Source organism: Haliotis rubra, unplaced genomic scaffold (assembly GCF_003918875.1).
Source record: "Haliotis rubra isolate DU_JTF1 unplaced genomic scaffold, ASM391887v1 Scf480, whole genome shotgun sequence".
In the NCBI taxonomy this organism is placed as follows: Eukaryota; Metazoa; Mollusca; class Gastropoda; order Lepetellida; family Haliotidae; genus Haliotis; species Haliotis rubra.
In genome coordinates this window covers 679472-698681 of record NW_025767169.1, presented here as the reverse complement: position 1 = coordinate 698681, position 19210 = coordinate 679472, and the positions used below count along the sequence as shown (strand labels likewise).

At 40.5% G+C, this 19210-nt stretch overlaps 1 long non-coding RNA gene across 2 annotated transcripts in view; it reads right to left on the bottom strand.

The window, feature by feature from the left end:
• The window catches only part of LOC124291079, a 78770-nt gene that overhangs the window by 23291 nt on the left and 36269 nt on the right, over positions 1–19210 (bottom strand). The window contains exons 1-2 of one of the 2 annotated variants that reach the window (XR_006902135.1): positions 781–875; positions 499–554 (exon numbers count right to left, since the gene is read on the bottom strand). This is a non-coding gene — a long non-coding RNA (uncharacterized LOC124291079). Of the gene's footprint in view, positions 1–498; positions 555–780; positions 876–19210 lie in introns of those variants that run through there. The other variant, XR_006902134.1, reaches the window with a different exon arrangement.

Below are 19210 nucleotides of genomic sequence, written 5' to 3'. Positions count from 1 at the left end.
TAGAGTAATAACTGACAGTGATTGATTGATATGACAGCAAACACAAAAAACTATTTAGTTTCTCTTTACTGGGACTCAGGAACGTCGTCATACACAATAAAGAATAAAAAAACCTGATATCGCTACAAACAATACAAAAACTGATATCGGCATAAACAATAAAGAATAAAAAACTGATATCGTCACAAACAATACAAAAACTGATATCGGCATAAACAATAAAGAATAAAAAACTGATATCGTCACAAACAAAAAAGAATAACAAATTGATATCGTCACAAACAATACAAAGACTGATATCGTCACAAACAATAAGAAACTGATATCGTCACAAACAATAAAGAATATAAAACTGATACCCATAAAATGATCATGTTTTCATATTTTCAATGGTATTTCTAGCATGTTATCTTCTGCCCTTTGGCTTCAAGAGATAGCCCAGTTCTGTCGCAAGGAGTATGTCTGCATGTCTAAAATCAACACGTAAACTGCACCCACCTGATAATGACGCTATCTGTCCGGCTGGTCGCTACGAGACCTGGTTCATGAGTTCCCTGAAACAAAAACGTAAACCTACTATTGCATCAACAAAAACATAAACCTACTATTGCATCAACAAAAACATAAACCTACTATTGCATCAACAAAAACATAAACCTACTATTGCATCAACAAAAACATAAACCTACTATTGCATCCACAAAAACATAAACCTACTATTGCATCCACAAAAACATAAACCTACTATTGCATCCACAAAAACAAAAAACATAAACCTACTATTGCATCAACAAAAACAATTCGCGAACAGAACGCTACGTCCTGTAATGCACCAACAGGCTGCAGCATCTGATCGGCGGGCGTCATTTGATATATTTTCAACTGTCCCACCCAATTGAAAACAACACCTCCACCAGGAAGCTATTTGCATTATACGAAAGTTACCATGCATGTCGTTAATTTCAAAACTGTTCTGCACTGCACTAGAAACCAACACAGTTAAACGCATATTACATATTTCCCCAATGAGTGCACGAATAAAATGGATTCGTTCATAAACAGCTATATCAAACACCTGGAATATCAGAAGGTGCAACAGAACAAAGAAGCAAGGCCTGACTGACTCGTACGTGACATGCGTGCAGGATGGGGTTGTGAATAAAACGTAAAACGCCTAAAATTAATGTACATAGATGCAGTCATGAGAGCATACCCTGCCTCGGTCTGACTTGGCTTCCTGGTCCTGCTTGTGTGCAAGGACAGCGTGTCGTAACGTTATCTGAAACGACCCCGGCAATCTGACAAGAAGTGTCTTGCCTGACACGCGTCCTTGACGTACTGGGTCACTGTCAACCTTGTGGTGTGGCGCGGTTATCACAGTGAGTGAGTCACTTTATGTGACGCCGCTTTGAGTGAGTGAGTGTGGTTTTACGCCGCTTTCAGCACTATTTCAGCGATATCACGGCGGGGGACACCAGAAATGGGCTTCACACATTGTACCCATGTGGGGAATCGAACCCGGTCTTCGGCGTGACGAGCGAACGCTTTAACCACAAGGCTACTCCACCGCCCTCACCGCTTTGAACAGTATTCCAGCTGTATCATGGCGTGTCTGCTTACTGTGGGAGGAAGGCCCGAAGTAAAGCAGCTCTCGGGCGTCGTTATCAGAATATAAGTTTTTCATCCTCGATTCTGTTTGTATAACTTTACAGAGACCCTGATATAAGCTTACAACATATGCTAATTCATGGTGATGTCATATCACAACCAGAACATCAACTATTAATACAATGGAATTGGACAGACAGGCGACCTTTCGTCATATTCGATTTTGTCCTGAATGACTACTTTCCTCATTGTCAAATATTGATACATTAGTCATGATCCGGTCGAACTAACGTACCTGTGTCGAAATGGGAAGGTTTGGGGTGTTAATGACTGTTTTTTTGGTTCTATCGTGTTTTCATTATCATCTTCAAGTTTGGTGATCCGAAGTGATATATATTTGTGAATTCGATGCTAAAATGGTACGGTTTTAGTGTGTGAAAGAGACAAATCAATGCACTTGCTTGTTTCGAAAAGTATCTTACAGGCTTTAAGATTAAGATTTTGGTTAACCAGCTATGTTCACTGTAAAAAGTACACTTTGTTTGAACACCCGGTGTCATTACTGGCTTTCTTTGATCTTTAAAAAAAATATTCACTGCAACTTTCCCTTTTACGCCCAAGGGAATCAGTAAAACAGATAATCGAGACATTTTCGTCGGAGGGTTTAGACGCTTTACACTCAATACACGACAAGGATATATACATGTATGTAGAACATTCTGTAATGTTGACAAAGTGTCATATGTCTGTCGTCTTTGATTGGCATTTAGAAGCAGGAGTTACATTCACATGAAACCTTCACAGATAACAACGTCTTTGTTTGTAAAGCTGTAAAGATGTAAAGGCAAGAAGTACAGGTAGCCATGCAACGGCCTTACAAACACTAGAGAAGCGGTTATCACTGAAGGGGCGTATGTTCTGTGTGGAGATATCGCGTTTAGGTTCAGGAGCATAGCCTCAATGTCATGTTCATACTGCGCAAATTCTACTAAAAGTGTTGAACAAACATATACGTTGAGAAGGCTCGACGGATGAATACACACTCTTCACTGTATATGGCAGGTAAACTATACAGGCTCTTTAACGTTTTATATATGTATGTTTACCGTTATATGTCACGCAGGTGAAAACAGAAACCTAAAGTGGGCGAGGGGTATCTGATTCTGTGCCGCACCTGTAGGTATATGTACACTAAACACCCATTAATCCGGACCTTCTCAGTGCGGACACAACTCTTCTGAACAGTTGGGAACATCGAGGTCAAATATCAACTTAGTGCCTATGATTCGTTTATGCGGACATTTTAACCAGTTTCAGTATGTGTTACTTCCTGAATGCATAGCCACTTAAAAGAACAAGTTCACAAAATCCCAACGATTGCTTAAAAGACGTCAATGACAAAAAATCTACCCTGTCCATGACAAAACCAAAATGTGTCTATGAGATACAGTGACTGAATGGAGTTCATGTCAAAACCACTTCTCTTGAGAATCTAGGGGAATTAGTATGTTTCCAGTGTATAGTAAGAAGGAAGTTGAAAGTACTTTAACACCCCAAATCCTGACTCATTTGATAGGGAGATCAATTGATAGTGTATAATCAATTGTTAACCTGAAACATGGGAACATCTGATACAAATCACTTTGGGAGATTAAATCGGGCATAAAGTGTGTCACTGAGCCAGGGTTGGATCATGCTCTTTGAAATCTTGTTTGGAGCATGTTCAAATTGTACCTATGCGCATGGACAAAAGTTTCGCAACATTTGATATTTTCACACCTCATACAGTAATTTATATTCATGTGATAATAATGTTTGCATGGTTATTTTGACCCGTCAGGTGCACCATGCATTGATTTTAAATATGCCTGTGTTACGGTCAATGGCGAACATCACGTGCAATACGTGTACCCGCCATGGAGCACATATCAAGTTTAAGTAAAATCTTCTTACAGCTGGATAACTTGCAAAATCAAATTAATTTCGTTGTTGGTCAGCAATTATGGGCCCTCCTCAACTGACAGCTGCTCAAAACAGCAAATTATTGGTATGCGGCGTGCTGGCATGCTGGGGCTATTGCAAGAGATGTTGTTGTGACCCATCGACCATCTGCCGATTGGCCAGAAAACGTCAGCAAACTAATGACGTTAAAGAACGTGGGAAGATACAACCCTTCTCAGAATCACAAGACTTCATCCAATCATACCAAGACCCGTGTTAAAAACAGAATGGCTTTCAAGTCGTAGTTTGTCCAACTACAGTCCGAAATTGCCTAAATTCGGTCGGGTATAGGGCCAGAGGACCTATTAGGGAACAGTTGTCCCCAGACAACAATACAGCATGACTAGCTTAGTGTCAAGGTCAACGTCACAAGAGTTTGAGGTCATGGGGAAGGGTCCACTGGTCGGGCGAATGTAGATTTCTTTTGTTTAGGACTGAGGTCGAGCTCGTGTTTGGCGCCACAAAAACACTGCATAAGCACTACGGAATATCTTGTAGCAGGTACCGCAGATACGAGAAGCTTAAACTAAATTTCTATTAAGGCAGAAATTGTAATAACAAAAGAAGCTGATCAGCAAGAAAGACATCACAATGGGGGTGTCCACTTCCCGCCTCAACATCATGCACTACCAATGCAAACAAGATGTTATCTATGAGGAAGTCCAGTACTTCATTTATCGTTTTCTCAGCATGCTTCAGATGGCATTTGCTTTCCTTCTTGACAAATTGTCCTGAACCTCTGAAGACGGATATGTAACTGTACCCATGGTCGCCACGTTTTGTAATAAAAGCCCCAGTTTTTCCTTAAAACACGAATAGCTAAAGTGATGTTCAAATAGCGGAAAACAAATTAGGAAGAATATTGTTTTAATTTCAACTTCCGTGTCGTGCAAGAACCAGGCCTAATCGGGAAACGTGGAGATGATGTATTTAAAATCGTATCAATACTTCATACAGGAAGAAGACGGATGTAGCTTCAGACATGACGGAATTATACATCCCGTGTCAACACATTTTATCTTTCTTGTATCGATGAATAATTCGAGTCTTGTAACATGTTATATTTCAGGTTACCCTTAAACTTTCCTGTACCGATGAATAATTCGAGTCTTGTAACATGCTATATTTCGGATTACCCTTTCTTAGTAAAGTACAAATTATGATGTCAACGATCTAACCACTCAAGGTCCGCGGCTTCCACATCACAATTGAAGTCCGACAACTGGTCGTCTTGACCACGTACTTTGTGTACCCCTGTTACAAGTGTAAATTAGCCCGGGTCTCAGGGCCGAATGTACAGAGACTTTATAAAAGTAAATGACTAACAACTAGTCTCTGAAATGAACACATTTGACAGAAAAAGTTCACAAAAAGTATATTATAATGAAAAGGAGACCTGAGATTTAGACTTGTGACATTTTCTAGACTTGCGTGGGCTTTCTTGGATATATTTGCTTCAGGGTCTGTATGGCAGACTATAAAAGTGGTCAAATGTGACATATTTGGGATTACACTTTTTGTGTACATATTGTAGTACTTTTAGGTTAGAGTCCCATCCGGAATTCGAATACATACTCCCAGAGTGAGTCACCTATTTGTCAACACATAGAGTCAAGAAAATGCGAGATATCGGAAGAGATTGTTCAGTTGCTCACCTACTAAACATCCTGTAACCACGGTGATGGGAGTTTGAAACTAACATGTTCACGTCTCCAGTAAAACTTTATGAACTCCAAGTCCAAGGTTTTCCGATAGTATGTCAACTTGTCAGTAGTTCGTGACAAGGCGGGTGTCAGTATTAGACCATGTATGACAAAGGTAATGCTGATCTCAACATCTCGTCATAAACGATATATCGGCTTAGCAGGGGATTAGAAAACAAACGTTTCACGGTGTCAAATGATAAAACGATTCACGATTGTTCTTACCTTTCGAAACCTCCAATTAATAGAAGGAAATACGGATATGTTCTCAAACCAGCCCCACTGTTATCGTCACCTAGAAACCTCTATTTGTATTAGAGATAGTATTCCAAAACAATACTATATATGTCGGTCACTGCTCACGACGTGGACAGTCGTCTTTAGCACGCCTCACACGTGCAGTTTCACACACTGATTACCGTACAGCCCACTCCCAACTTGACCATTCATTAAAGACATCGGACTTTGTCGTCAAGGTACAGAGGGGTACTTATGACAACACATATCTTTTGGCTATCAACTTATATCTATGATAAATACAAATGATCGTTTCTGGGTAAAAAGTCGGGAAACAGAAACACGGCAAATAATCTAATCCTCGAAACCATAAACACTCTAGACAGAACAAAATAAAGTATAGTACTCAACAGTCTATAGGACTTCAGAACTAGTGATTGCGTTTACATATGCATATAAGTAATGAGGTTGGTACATGGAGTAATAGTAATATCAATATTAAAAGTTGTAAAGATTTGTAAATTTAACCCCTTTTATGGTTTTCTTATCGTTACGTACTTAAGTTCCCGGTATAAAATACGTTACTTAAATGCAGTTGAAGCTGGTATTAGATCAAATCCATTCCCTTAACATAGTAAGACAGTAATGATTATGGATCAGAATCTTGTCATTATCTTAAGCACAACATTGATAAAGAGCCGTTAAACTCTTAAACAAACCCACCCACAATGTAGGAAGCCCATTTCTGGTGTCCCTCTACGTGTTATTGCTGAAATATTGCTAAAAGCGGCGTAAAACTAAACTCACTCTCACTCACTCACACATTCATCACGCCGACACACCGTGATATAATTGTAAAACAACGTAAAACCCAACTCACCTAACGCTGCGTCGTAAATCAAAGAGTGAACAGACACAGTTCTGTAGCATGCATTGAAAACCTCAATAACTTAAGGTATATGAAGTAGGCAGGTGCTGTGGCAATGTTACCTCCTTCAAACACTGAATTTCAAACCAATCTAGATCAGGGCAATAATCGATATTTGGACTTCGTATCTCTTGACGATAACAGTAAGTATGCAAAACATTTCCGCGGACTTTGACATTCAGAGTAGACACATATAATATCTCGGAATCAGAAGGGAATCCAAAAGCATATGTTTAGATTTGATCAAGTGCACCTGGACGCATAAATAGTGATTAGATTTTTAAAAATATAATCCAGTCGTTGTAGGCCTACATTTCTGGAGCACTCACCCGATGGTCTGATCAATAGCATTAATGTCACAGTGAGTGAGTTTCTAGCAATATTTCAGCAATATCACAACGGGGGACACCAGAAATATGCTTCACATATTGTAACCAAATCGGGAATCGAACCCGGGTCTTCAGCATGATGAGCGAACGCTTTAACCACTAGGCCACCTCACCGCTCCTTCTTATGTCCCAGACACAACTGTCGACCCACTTTGTCGGTTTTCCAAAACGTCCTCATTTGCTTCAATAAATAATTGCAACTACAACAGTTCAACTAGCGGTGCAACCATGACATATTGGTATTTCCATATTTTTCTTCGTTGTTGTGGGACAGCCTAGTGGTTAAAGCTTGTCACGCCAAAGGTCGGGTTCGATTCCAAACATGCGTGAAATGTGAGATACCCATTTTTGGCGTACCCAACCGTGATGTGTAAAACCAAAACTCACTTATTTTGCGCGGTTGTAAGAGATACGGCTCGTCAAACCACCGAATACCCCAGCTGTTCTCTGCGCTCCGTTGTAGGTCTTTTACGGATATAAATAATTTAGGAACGAGACGAAATTACAAAATATACGTGAAATTGTACCTCACCACAGGCCAGGTCAACGGAGTTTCTATCACGGCTGTATATCTGGACTTTGCAACTAGAGGCGAAGGGGCTCAAAACTCGTCATAAACATTTCATGGACTTTGGGCAAACAGAAGATACAAGTCGGCAATCCAGCGTTAGTAAGTAATCAATGGCAATACACTGAGGCCATACACCAAGGCGACCTTCTGACCTCAGGATACAGTTTCCAGGACGTGACGAAATGCAGTTGCAATGAACCGCAGCTTCCACAAAATGTGTACAGTTTATAAAATATACTAGTATGTGTGTGCGCTATGTAAATAGAAGACAATTTTAATCTATTTTTAAATTAACGTTTAATTTAATTGAACTTCAAGAAGATCTCTTAATTTATCATTATATATATGGATAATTACATTCGGGGTGTTACATACAGGGCATTACTTTTGCAGCCTTTGCCAAACATACACACATCTGCATAACGGACGTATGCACACATAGTCAGGCGCAGTCATAGCACATTGATTTCTGACACCACATTAATCCGGACCGTCGGTCTCAAATGAAACCGTCCGGATTTACAGATGTCCGGATAAAAGAATCCCATGTCTGGCATATCCATTTTATACACATATACATCATTTTCACGAGGGTCCAGATGGTAGAGTTTCCGTTGTAACGAGGTTTCGATTTAAAACGAGTTTTTTGTATTGAGACAAAAGGCACTGGTAATTTTCGTACATATATTCGAAACTTTCTATATTTCACATATATGTTCGTTTAATTTGTTTCGTTTGTTTTGTTTTCGGTACAGCCTTCCAGCTATGACCCCGCGGCGTCTAAACAGTCTTTACACAGTGGACGATATGATGAGCAAAATTCCACGATGTATACTACCTTTCTGACCACCCGATCCATCCGAGTCGCCTTTCATGACAAATACAGATTACCACAGATGTTTTTTCCTTGAGCATATTGCACATGTGAATTGGACATTATGTCAGAGCTTAGGAAACGAATTAAATTTTTTAAAAACTCAAATGCAATAGTGAGTCAGTGAGCTTGGTTTATGCCGTTTTGTGTAGCAGTTCTATTGTGGCCTGTCAGCGAGACGTGGGAGGAAAAGACGAAATGGTTGGATTGAGTGGGTCACATTTAACGCCATATGGGCATTTTTCAGAACTGCAACGACGAGCCGAAAAGATACAGATCATGGGGGTTCACGGCTTTGTTGAAAACCAACCAACGACCACGGCTCTGTCGAAGGAAGCAACATAATCTGAGACAACATGGCACCGCGATCATATGTTTGTGTCTTGCGTGAAGGGCCCGGCTCTGACTGAAACCCGTTGAGATCCGGGTTAGAATTGGTCTTCAGTAGCCCATGCTTGTCGTAAGAGGCGAATAACGGGATCGGGTGGTCAGGATCGCTGGCTTGGTTGACACATGTCATCGGTTCTCAATTGAGTAGATCGATGCTCATACTGTTCATCACTGGATTGTCTGGTCCAGACTTGATTATTTACAGACGGCCATCATATAGTTGGAATATTGCTGAGTGCGGCGTAAAACTAAACTGACTCACTCACTAAGGGACCCGCGACACAAAAGACGACTTACCCACCATTCATTGACTCCACAAAGCAATAAACCTAATCACACCCACCGAGGGCTACTTCAAGCAATCACCACAGCACACGTGTCTATATCTGCACCTACTACAGCACCATGGTAATATTGCGTAACATGCTCTCAATGTGGCCTTAATGAATTGGTCGTTATAGCACTAGTGAGTACATTGGTCTGCAGTTAAGCTCGCTTAGCCATTTCGGGGCTTCAAGTCCAGTGGTGTGAGATATCTCTGGGCTGAGACGTTTCCAACTACTGTCCACGCCTTGTTGATACTGCCTAGTGCATTGATAATATTCAGTCGTTTTTATCAGAATGTATGGATAGAGCTAAATGTATTTATCAGCAAGTTTGGCAGGCATCTTTGTCATAAGGTTCTAAAACATATAATTAAACTATGTACAAGTCAAACTTATATCCAGAGCATTATATTAAGCATACAACTATTCGGAAATTTCGTGTCGCTTTAGCTAAGTTTAGATGTAGTTCTCACCAACTGAAAATTGGGATGGGTAGATATTCAAATGTCCCAAGAAATAAAAGATTTTGTGATGTTTGTAAAATGAACTATGTCAAAGATGAGTACCATGAGTACGTGAACAGTATATTCCTAGGAAATACTACGTATTTCCAACATTAGCAAAATTTAATCTATTAATGTCCAGTGATAACAGTGATCTTATAAGAAGGTAGGCTATGTATGTTGAGAATTCTATGTAATTGAGAACAAATCTGTTGATGTAGGCAATATGTATTGTGGCTGCTGTACAAATGCTGTGTCATGGGCCGATGGCCTACGTCTCTTGTTGAATAAACAACTTAAGATACGCATATAGTGAAACCTTGTTAGGCAGGACCCGTTAATCTGTAATCCCTGAATTTCGGAACCTTATTGTTAAGGACGTCTATTTACATTAAGTGAGTGAGTGAGTGGGGTTTTACGCTGCTTGTATCAATATCAGGGCGGGGGACACCAGAAATGGGTTTCACACATTGTACCCTTGTGGGGAATCGAACCCGTGCCTTCGGCGTGACGAGCGAATACTATAGTCACTAGGCCACCCTACCGCCTTCTACATACATTGACATTGCGTTTTAAACGATTTTCTATTCTAATCCCTTTTTAACATTTCGCTATACGAATTTCTATCCTGCCTTTACTTTTTTTAAACTGTATTATAGCTATGATACATGTTATAATAAGCATACATTTATATGCTTTAACCATTCTTGGTGTCACTGTGATGACGTCATATTTCCTCGATATCTTGTTGTGTCTTATGTCTTCGACCCTACATTGTGCCAAATTTCAGAAAGTCCGGAATTTTAAATATTCCGGATTCCATGTACACGGAGAGGGCGTGACTGGTCAGTGCTTCCCATCTATAATATTAACACAACCATGTAGACAGCTTAAATTCAACGTTTGTTCTGACCGAGTTATGCATACACACATACATGTATACACTGATTGAACGATGTTTATAACTTCAACCATCGGTTTGCTACACAGCCTCGACTATTGTCAGGCCGTCGTGCTATAATTGGAATGCTGCTAAATGCAGCGGTAAACAAAATCCGTTTACCTACTGGGAATTTAGTAAGGCCCGGGTTTCCAATAGGGCTAATTAATAAGGCAGTTGGTGATTAGACGGTGGCAAGACCGCGCGTGTAGCACGCAAACAACCTCAACTGGTTACTGTAACCTCGCCTTCCGTTATTGTTGCATCAATACAGTAACCATTTATGGAGCGTTTAACACAAGGATTGATTTTATTACACGGTATACATAGTATTGCGCGGAAGAAACCTGTTCCAAAGGTCGTGTTATATTTCATTGAAATCCCATACCTTACACTGAGTAATGGGTATCAGAAATGCCAAGCAATGGAAAAAGATCAATGACGAAACCCGTGTACATGGCATGCAATGACGTGTGCAGCCTAATGCAATCTAAAACAGCATTGGTAACATTGGCGGATCCAGGGTGGGGTGGGGTGGGGTGGGGTGGAAGGCCCATCCCCACCCCTTTGATAATTCCTGGATCCGCCTATTGGTAATATCCATTGTTGGTGGAGATGAGCAGTGTTTCATGTAGGACATAGGCTGATCCAGGAATGCAAAACATTAAATTCCGTATGGTCTTAAGTCATTTTCAAAAGTCATGTCCCCTCCTTTGGATCCGCCAGTGTAGGTCAATACCTGTATATCATATCAACGCAAAATGTTTATCAGTTAATACTGACATGCACACCAATCAGACATTTGAAATATGTTCATTTTCAGTTTGCTGTTAGACATGGCGATAGAGATAAAATAAGGAAACATGATTTAATGTGACTCACAGTTTCCAACAACGGACAGCTGATTGTCGCTGAGCGGGGGAATCGAACAGGAATGCGCATGATTCGGACTTCTTGGAAATGCTACCACGCGCGTTTTCCCTGAACAGCGAGAGTTTCCATACTTTCGTAATCTGACCTTGAAAGGTGATCAATTGTCACTTTGTGTAAAGGGGCGTCAATAGATGACTGAAATCACGCATGTGCCCGTGGTTATCCTCCACAGTCGGGGCATGTTGCATTTTAGTATGCATGTGCACATAAAAGAAACTTCGGTGTGAAAGTAATTACTGTTTGCACATGGGTTTTGATAAATCAGCTTAACATAAAAACCACACAACCAATCACATAAACGTGAAAAAAGACCTGACGAAACACATGTACATGTATGCACAGATATGGAACGGCTCGTTTAGAATGATAAATGGGATTTTCTTTTTGACAGCATGTCAGACAGGAAGGGAGATAGAGCATTACCCCGGAATCTCCATGGTGAGAAAAACATGGGTAGGTGAGGGCATATCATACCCCAGAATTTACACAGGAAATAGTGCATATGTTGCCACGACTTTACATGGGGAATATGCAGGGGTTACTCAGGACATATCATACTATGACGTTACACGAGAAATATGCAGGGGTTACTCAGGACATATCATACCATGACGTTACACGAGAAATATGCAGGGGTTACTCAGGACATACCATACCATGACGATACACGAGAAATATGCAGGGGTTACTCAGGACATATCATACCATGACGTGACACGAAAAATATGCAGGGGTTACTCAGGACATACCATACCATGACGATACACGAGAAATATGCAGGGGTTACTCAGGACATATCATACCATGACGTTACACGAGAAATATGCAGGGGTTACTCAGGACATATCATACAATGACGTTACACGAGAAATATGCAGGTGTTACTCAGGACACACCATACCATGACGTTACACGAGAAATATGCAGGGGTTACTCAGGACATATCATACCATGACGTTACACGAGAAATATGCAGGGGTTACTCAGGACACACCATACTATGACGTTACACGAGAAATATGCAGGGGTACTCAGGACACATCATACTATGACGTTACACGAGAAATATGCAGGGGTTACTCAGGACACACCATACAATGACGTTACACGAGAAATATGCAGGGGTTACTCAGGACACATCATACTATGACGTTACACGAGAAATATGCAGGGGTTACTCAGGACACACCATACAATGACGTTACACGAGAAATATGCAGGGGTTACTCAGGACACATCATACCATGACGTTACACGAGAAATATGCAGGGGTTACTCAGGACATATCATACCATGACGTTACACGAGAAATATGCAGGGGTTACTCAGGACATATCATACCATGACGTTACACGAGAAATATGCAGGGGTTACTCAGGACACACCATACCATGACGTTACACGAGAAATATGCAGGGGTTACTCAGGACATATCATACCATGACGTTACACGAGAAATATGCAGGGGTTACTCAGGACATATCATACCATGACGTTACATGAGAAATATGCAGGGGTTACTCAGGACATACCATACCATGACGTTACACGAGAAATGTAGGGGTTACTCAGGACATATCATACCATGACGTTACACGAGAAATGCAGGGGTTACTCAGGACATATCATACCATGACGTTACACGAGAAATGCAGGGGTTACTCAGGACACATCATACCATGACGTTACACGAGAAATATGCAGGGGTTACTCAGGACATATCATACCATGACGTTACATGGGAGAAATGCAGGGGTTACTCAGGACATATCATACCATGACGTTACATGGGAGAAATGTAGGGGTTACTCAGGACACATACCATGACGTTACATAGAAATGAGGGGTTACGGACATATCATACCATGAAATTACATGCAGGGTAGTTACTCAGGACATATCATACCATGACGTTACATGAGAAATGTAGGGTTACTCAGGACATATCATACCATGACGTTACACGGGAAAATGCAGGGTTACTCAGGACATATCATACCATGACGTTACACGAGAAATATGCAGGGGTTACTCAGGACATACCATACCATGACGTTACACGAGAAATATGCAGGGGTTACTCAGGACACATCATACCATGACGTTACATGGGAGAAATGTAGGGGTTACTCAGGACATATCATACCATGACGTTACATGGGAGAAATGTAGGGGTTACTCAGGACATATCATACCATGACGTTACATGGGAGAAATGTAGGGGTTACTCAGGACATATCATACCATGACGTTACATGGGAGAAATGTAGGGGTTACTCAGGACATATCATACCATGACGTTACATGGGAGAAATGTAGGAGTTACTCAGGACATATCATACCATGACGTATCATGACAGAAATGTAGGGGTTACTCAGGACATATCATACTATGACGTTAAATGGGAGAAATGTAGGGGTTACTCGGGACATATCACATAAAGACCTTACACGAGAAGATATGCATTCGGTACTGGTTACATATGACAATGATTTGATTCACCAACATGTACAGCTCTTTTAATCTGGTAACTCTCTTCAAAATCACACAATACAGCACGTAGAAACCAGACAATGCAAGTCCGGCCAGGCGAAGGATGTCTATTGATCAGCCAAGGTAATTATAAGCAGAATGCCGGTGAAGAAACAACACTTGTTTACAAAAATAACTTGTAATGCAAGAACAAAGGACCTGTACGAACATAACGGATACTTACCCCAAGTATACTCCACGACTCAAGGAGTCTGTACGCCATAACATCACTGAATATGGTCTTATTAACGTTCTACCCATATATGTAAAATTACTAGCGTGTATCAGCATTTTGTAAAACTGCTGACAGACCAGTAACTGTGCGTTTATGTTTTCCCGATCTCCATAATCTGACGTTAGGAGATAAATATTGTTCCCCGTTGATAGACAAAGACAAGAAAACTCGATACCTTGAACCTACTCCAAGGACCTACATATCTCAACAAACCATTAAGAAAGTAAACAATGGTTTGTTTACATAGTGCAGAATGCATCGATTCATCATGTCCAAGAGAGATAACAAAAGACAAACAATTCTGCACCACCAAGGAAACGGAACTAACGGGACCCAGCCGATATTTGCTGATCTGATTTTGACTCAAAATATCAAAGTTTACTTCCGTGGATAACACTAACTAGTTCTTGTGTTATGCCCCACAGACACGTGTGCTCTTTAGTTAACACTTGATTCGCAGGCAGCAAGATGAAACCTAGGACTATCTTTGAATGACAGTAACGACGAAGGGTGACAGTCGGATAAATATTGGAAACTGGTAGTGATATATAATTTTATGATAGTGATATATATGATAGTGATATATATGATAGTGATATAAAACAACAACGATAGTGATATAAAACAACATCGTACAAAGTACAATAATGAGCCAAGTCCAAACGGAAATGGTGTTACATCCAATCTTAATCTTGGTTCACCTACAGAATACCGAAAACCTACCAACAATAACCATTAAAACCAACGATTTTGAAAATGAAAGGTAAGTAATCACAAATAAAAAATATATACGTCTTTGATAAACCGGAGCTACGGAATTCTGGGAGTTGGAGCGAATGAACTAGGGAAAGTTACCTTACCCTAACGATAAACCAAGTCCTAACCCTAACCCTAACCCTAACCCTAACCCAAGTCCTAACCCCAACACTGACCATATTCGTTAAACTAACCCTAAAGAAGATAGTAACGGTAATCCAAGGGCTAAAACGTAAGTATACTAAGATAACGAAGTACTAAAAACTAGAATCAAGTTCCGCACATTTTTGGCGTAGTTCTCAAGTTCTCAAAGATAGCGGAATGTATGCCGTATTCTGTAGTCTTTCCCTCAATCGTAAACAACTACACAAACCAGATATGCAACCCATATGGAAGAGGCATATTGAAAGCTTACACTCACGAATCAGTTCCCACTGACGTCTGGTATTCGAGCAACGGTTTGCCAGCACAACACCCGTGTTCCTGGGTTTCATGAAAGAGGTAAACGTCTGAAGCTTACTTTGGGATTCCCTCCAACATGGAACTAATACGACGTGATACTACTGGAATACCATTAAGTCCAGTCACAACTCACACAATCACTCTTGGTCATCGCGACCACGTAATTTCAACATAAACCATAGCTAACACCTCGAGCATTGAACGAACTTTGTACAAATTACACAATCAACACATGCTTTTACCTTGTACAAATCTTTGTCCACTTAAACATGCTTCTTTCATTAAAGTCGGTGGTGGTGGAGTAGCCCAGTGATTAAATCGTTCGCTCGTCAAGCCCAAAACCCGGGTTCGATTCCCCACGTGGATACAATGTGTGAGGCGCATTTCTGGTGTCCCCCGCCGTGATATTGCTGGAATATTGCTAAAAGCGGCGTAAAACTAAACTCGTGTATTGTATTGTGTTTTTGTGTATTTTGTAATGCGTTCATGTAACCAAAATCCCCCACAGGAAAAAAACCCTATTGTCTTTATTGAATCAAATCGACTCTATCTGCAAAGCAGGAAAGCAGTCTAGTTCGTAGTCCAACAGAAACCTTAACATTAGACAACAGATTGAAAGGTTAAATGTACAGACACTGGCGTGAATGGTCACTTTATTACCATCGAGGGTTCTATCTTAAGAATGACTTTAAGCATTCAAGTTGTAAGAATCGAATCACAAAAGAACCTTCAAACACTGCTACGGTGTTTGGTTTCTTGGTTGTTGGGTAGCCTTGACCTCAAAATACTAAGGACAGGACTACGGTTAGTTGCCTCGACGTAGATTGAGAGTCGGTTTAGCTAGCATTGTATTCGGACACTGGTCAGGGGAGATAAGTAACTTGAAGAAAGGAGAGCATAGTCTTTTGGTACGGTTCTATGACAATTAACCTTAACCAGCCAACTGTCCCCTTATCTTCGTTAGATGGATGACTAAATTTAGCATAAAGTGATCTTTCCAATCAGCCTCATTTTACGCTTTGACGCATGTGTATGGCTGATTGGTCGCCAAGTATTGTTGGTTAATCGATCACGGGCCTCACACATCACATTCACTAGCAAAGTAACCTCACAGACTGACTGCCATTGATCTGCCGCGCTCTATTTCATCAACACTATTTTTCAGCCTTACGAATTGATCTTGAAGCGTGTATTGTCTTGCCCCCACTCTGTTGTTTACTTCATCAATAACCTCCTCATCGTGGTCAACCAAACCACCATAAGTTCTGGTACTTTTATAAATATGTAGATGGAAAACGATGCAATGCACGTTTGTTTGGACAGCTTTAAAACTGGATGAAGTAAATGTGACGTTCTGCTGTACCAGTGAGTGAGTGTGTTTAGTTTTACGCCGCTTTTAGCAAAATTCCAGCAATATCACGGCGGGGGACACCAGAAATGGGCGTCACACATTGTGCCCATGTGGAGAATCTTACCCGGGTCTTGAGCGTGACGAGCGGACGCTTTAACCACTAGGCTACCCCACCGCCCCTCTGCTGTACGAAAAACATTACAAAAACGTTAATTTTTATGAAAGTTTTGAAATAGTTAAACAATTTAAATTGTTTTGTGTAACCGAAAGTGTGAAGTGGGGTAATAACAAATGTAGACGTGATGAAGAGATATTTCTAAAACGCGACATCACCTTCCTGGAAAGGAACAGTTCCAAATTTTTAAGGACAGATTCATGAATAAGATTAAACAGCCACCAAATGTCAACGATGAACTTACTTTTTTATCTCACAAGAGCTAATGTTTTTTGCAAACTTTTTGACATTCCTCTGATCTTGATATTCATGTAAAAAAAAGGTTAAACAAACTGTTTTTGTCGGTGACATAAACTTTACCATTGATTGTCAAAATAACATTATAAAGTTTTTCCCAAAATCTTATATATGCCACAAAATTTACATTTCGACAAGAATGATTGAATTCAAATATCATACATATCCACGACCAACTGTAAGTAAGGACAATTAAGTTAGAGTACATGATCTAGAACGCGAAAGAAAATCGACAAAAAAGTGCGGTTGAATGGGTTCAAATTCCATCCCTATTGTACATATGCAGCCATATCGAGAGAACAAGTTAATCATTATTGAAGATAATTACAGTCAAAACGAAAAATATCTGTACCATCAATAATGATCACAAGTACTCAATCTGTAACCAATGACAACAGGCTAACACAGATATATGGGACACTTTGACTGGTTTCGACCGAAATATCTCGACACCACGAGAGACTCGGAGCGTGAACTGCATTGGCCATTACTACGGCTTTTTGTCAGTGACTGATACATTCAGAGACCAGAGTGCTCCTTAACAATCGCCGTTACTTTGGTTGACCGTTGGTATTACTAATTAATGACGCCCGTTAACTATGGAGCAAATCAGTTGTCAATACCAAGGGGAGTTAAACTCATACTCAGCATGAGTGATCGATCAGAGTTACTTAAATGACAGCGTATCCTTGGTAATGTAACAAAACGACTTCAGTTCTTGTAGCTGGCCATGAATATTTGATTCCGAATTCGTCATTTAAGCCCGGAAAGGTATCTTGTCCATCACTATTTAATGCTGCGTTTTTCTTTTATTTCGTTGCACTGATGTCAAAACTGGGTTTCGCACAATTTACTGTTCGATCTGTAAATATATTGATTCTATCATAATCTGTTAATGTAGTGATAAGAGCACGTTCACTGCTGTGGAGATTTAGCGGGTTCTGGTTTCCAGTCCCGGGTTATGGTCGTTGTGGTATGTCCTATCATTGTGGTATGTCATATAATGGTATGATCATTGTGGTATGTCTTATTTTTTCGAGGCATGTGGGATCACTTGATTGCACCTTGGTTTCCAAAGTGGTTGAACGTCGACCGGCCGCGGCTCATGTGCCTATTCTCCACATCAAGGCAACACACTGTGACAAGCCGTACCGGTCAGACATACTAACCGGCAACCAAAACACATGGCACAAGTTACCCCCTCAGGCACAAGTATGCCAAGAAGTGAGGGGTTTGTTTGATACAACATTATTTTTCAGTCAATCTTAGTAAAAAATTTCTCTGAATGGCCAGACAAAACACAATCTTAATATACACTTTTCACAGCACGTCTAGCATATGTAAGATTTGTTTTGGGTTAAAATTTGGTTTCTATATATATATATTTTTTAAACAGATCAGTTTTACATATTTAAGACAAAACCACCCTATGGTACATGTATATCAAACTACATGACCGTACCAGCATAGCTCATGATCAGTTGGACACATCGCCGCATTCGTAACTACTCGCCTCTTTCCGTGACCTACAAAGAAGACTCGGATAGTACGCCATTATTGCCAAGAATCGTGTCAAACCAATCAAACCACGCGTAGTAAAACGCATTTCGAAGCATGAAAACGGCGGCACCGTTGAAATTTGAAACTTCGCTAAACTATGCAAAGCACAATTTAAACATAAACTTTGAGCTAAAGGATCAGCAACTTTAAACACTGAAACATATTTTCAAAGGGAACGACTCTGTTGCTGTTTTACCCACGGGATATAGGATATTCTAGGAGCCCATCCCCATGCCCGTTTGCGCTTAGACAGTCCCCAGTAGTAAACATGGCCACGAGAGGGGTACGAGACGCCATCCGGCTTGCCGGAATGACACGAGTAGTTACGAATGACACCGCCGCTGTATAAAAGAGGAGTTTGGTCATGTATCCTTTTTAACACACGGCCCTATTGTTCTCTCAAGTTTCACTGTCGTGGTGTCTAGTTCAGGTGAACGT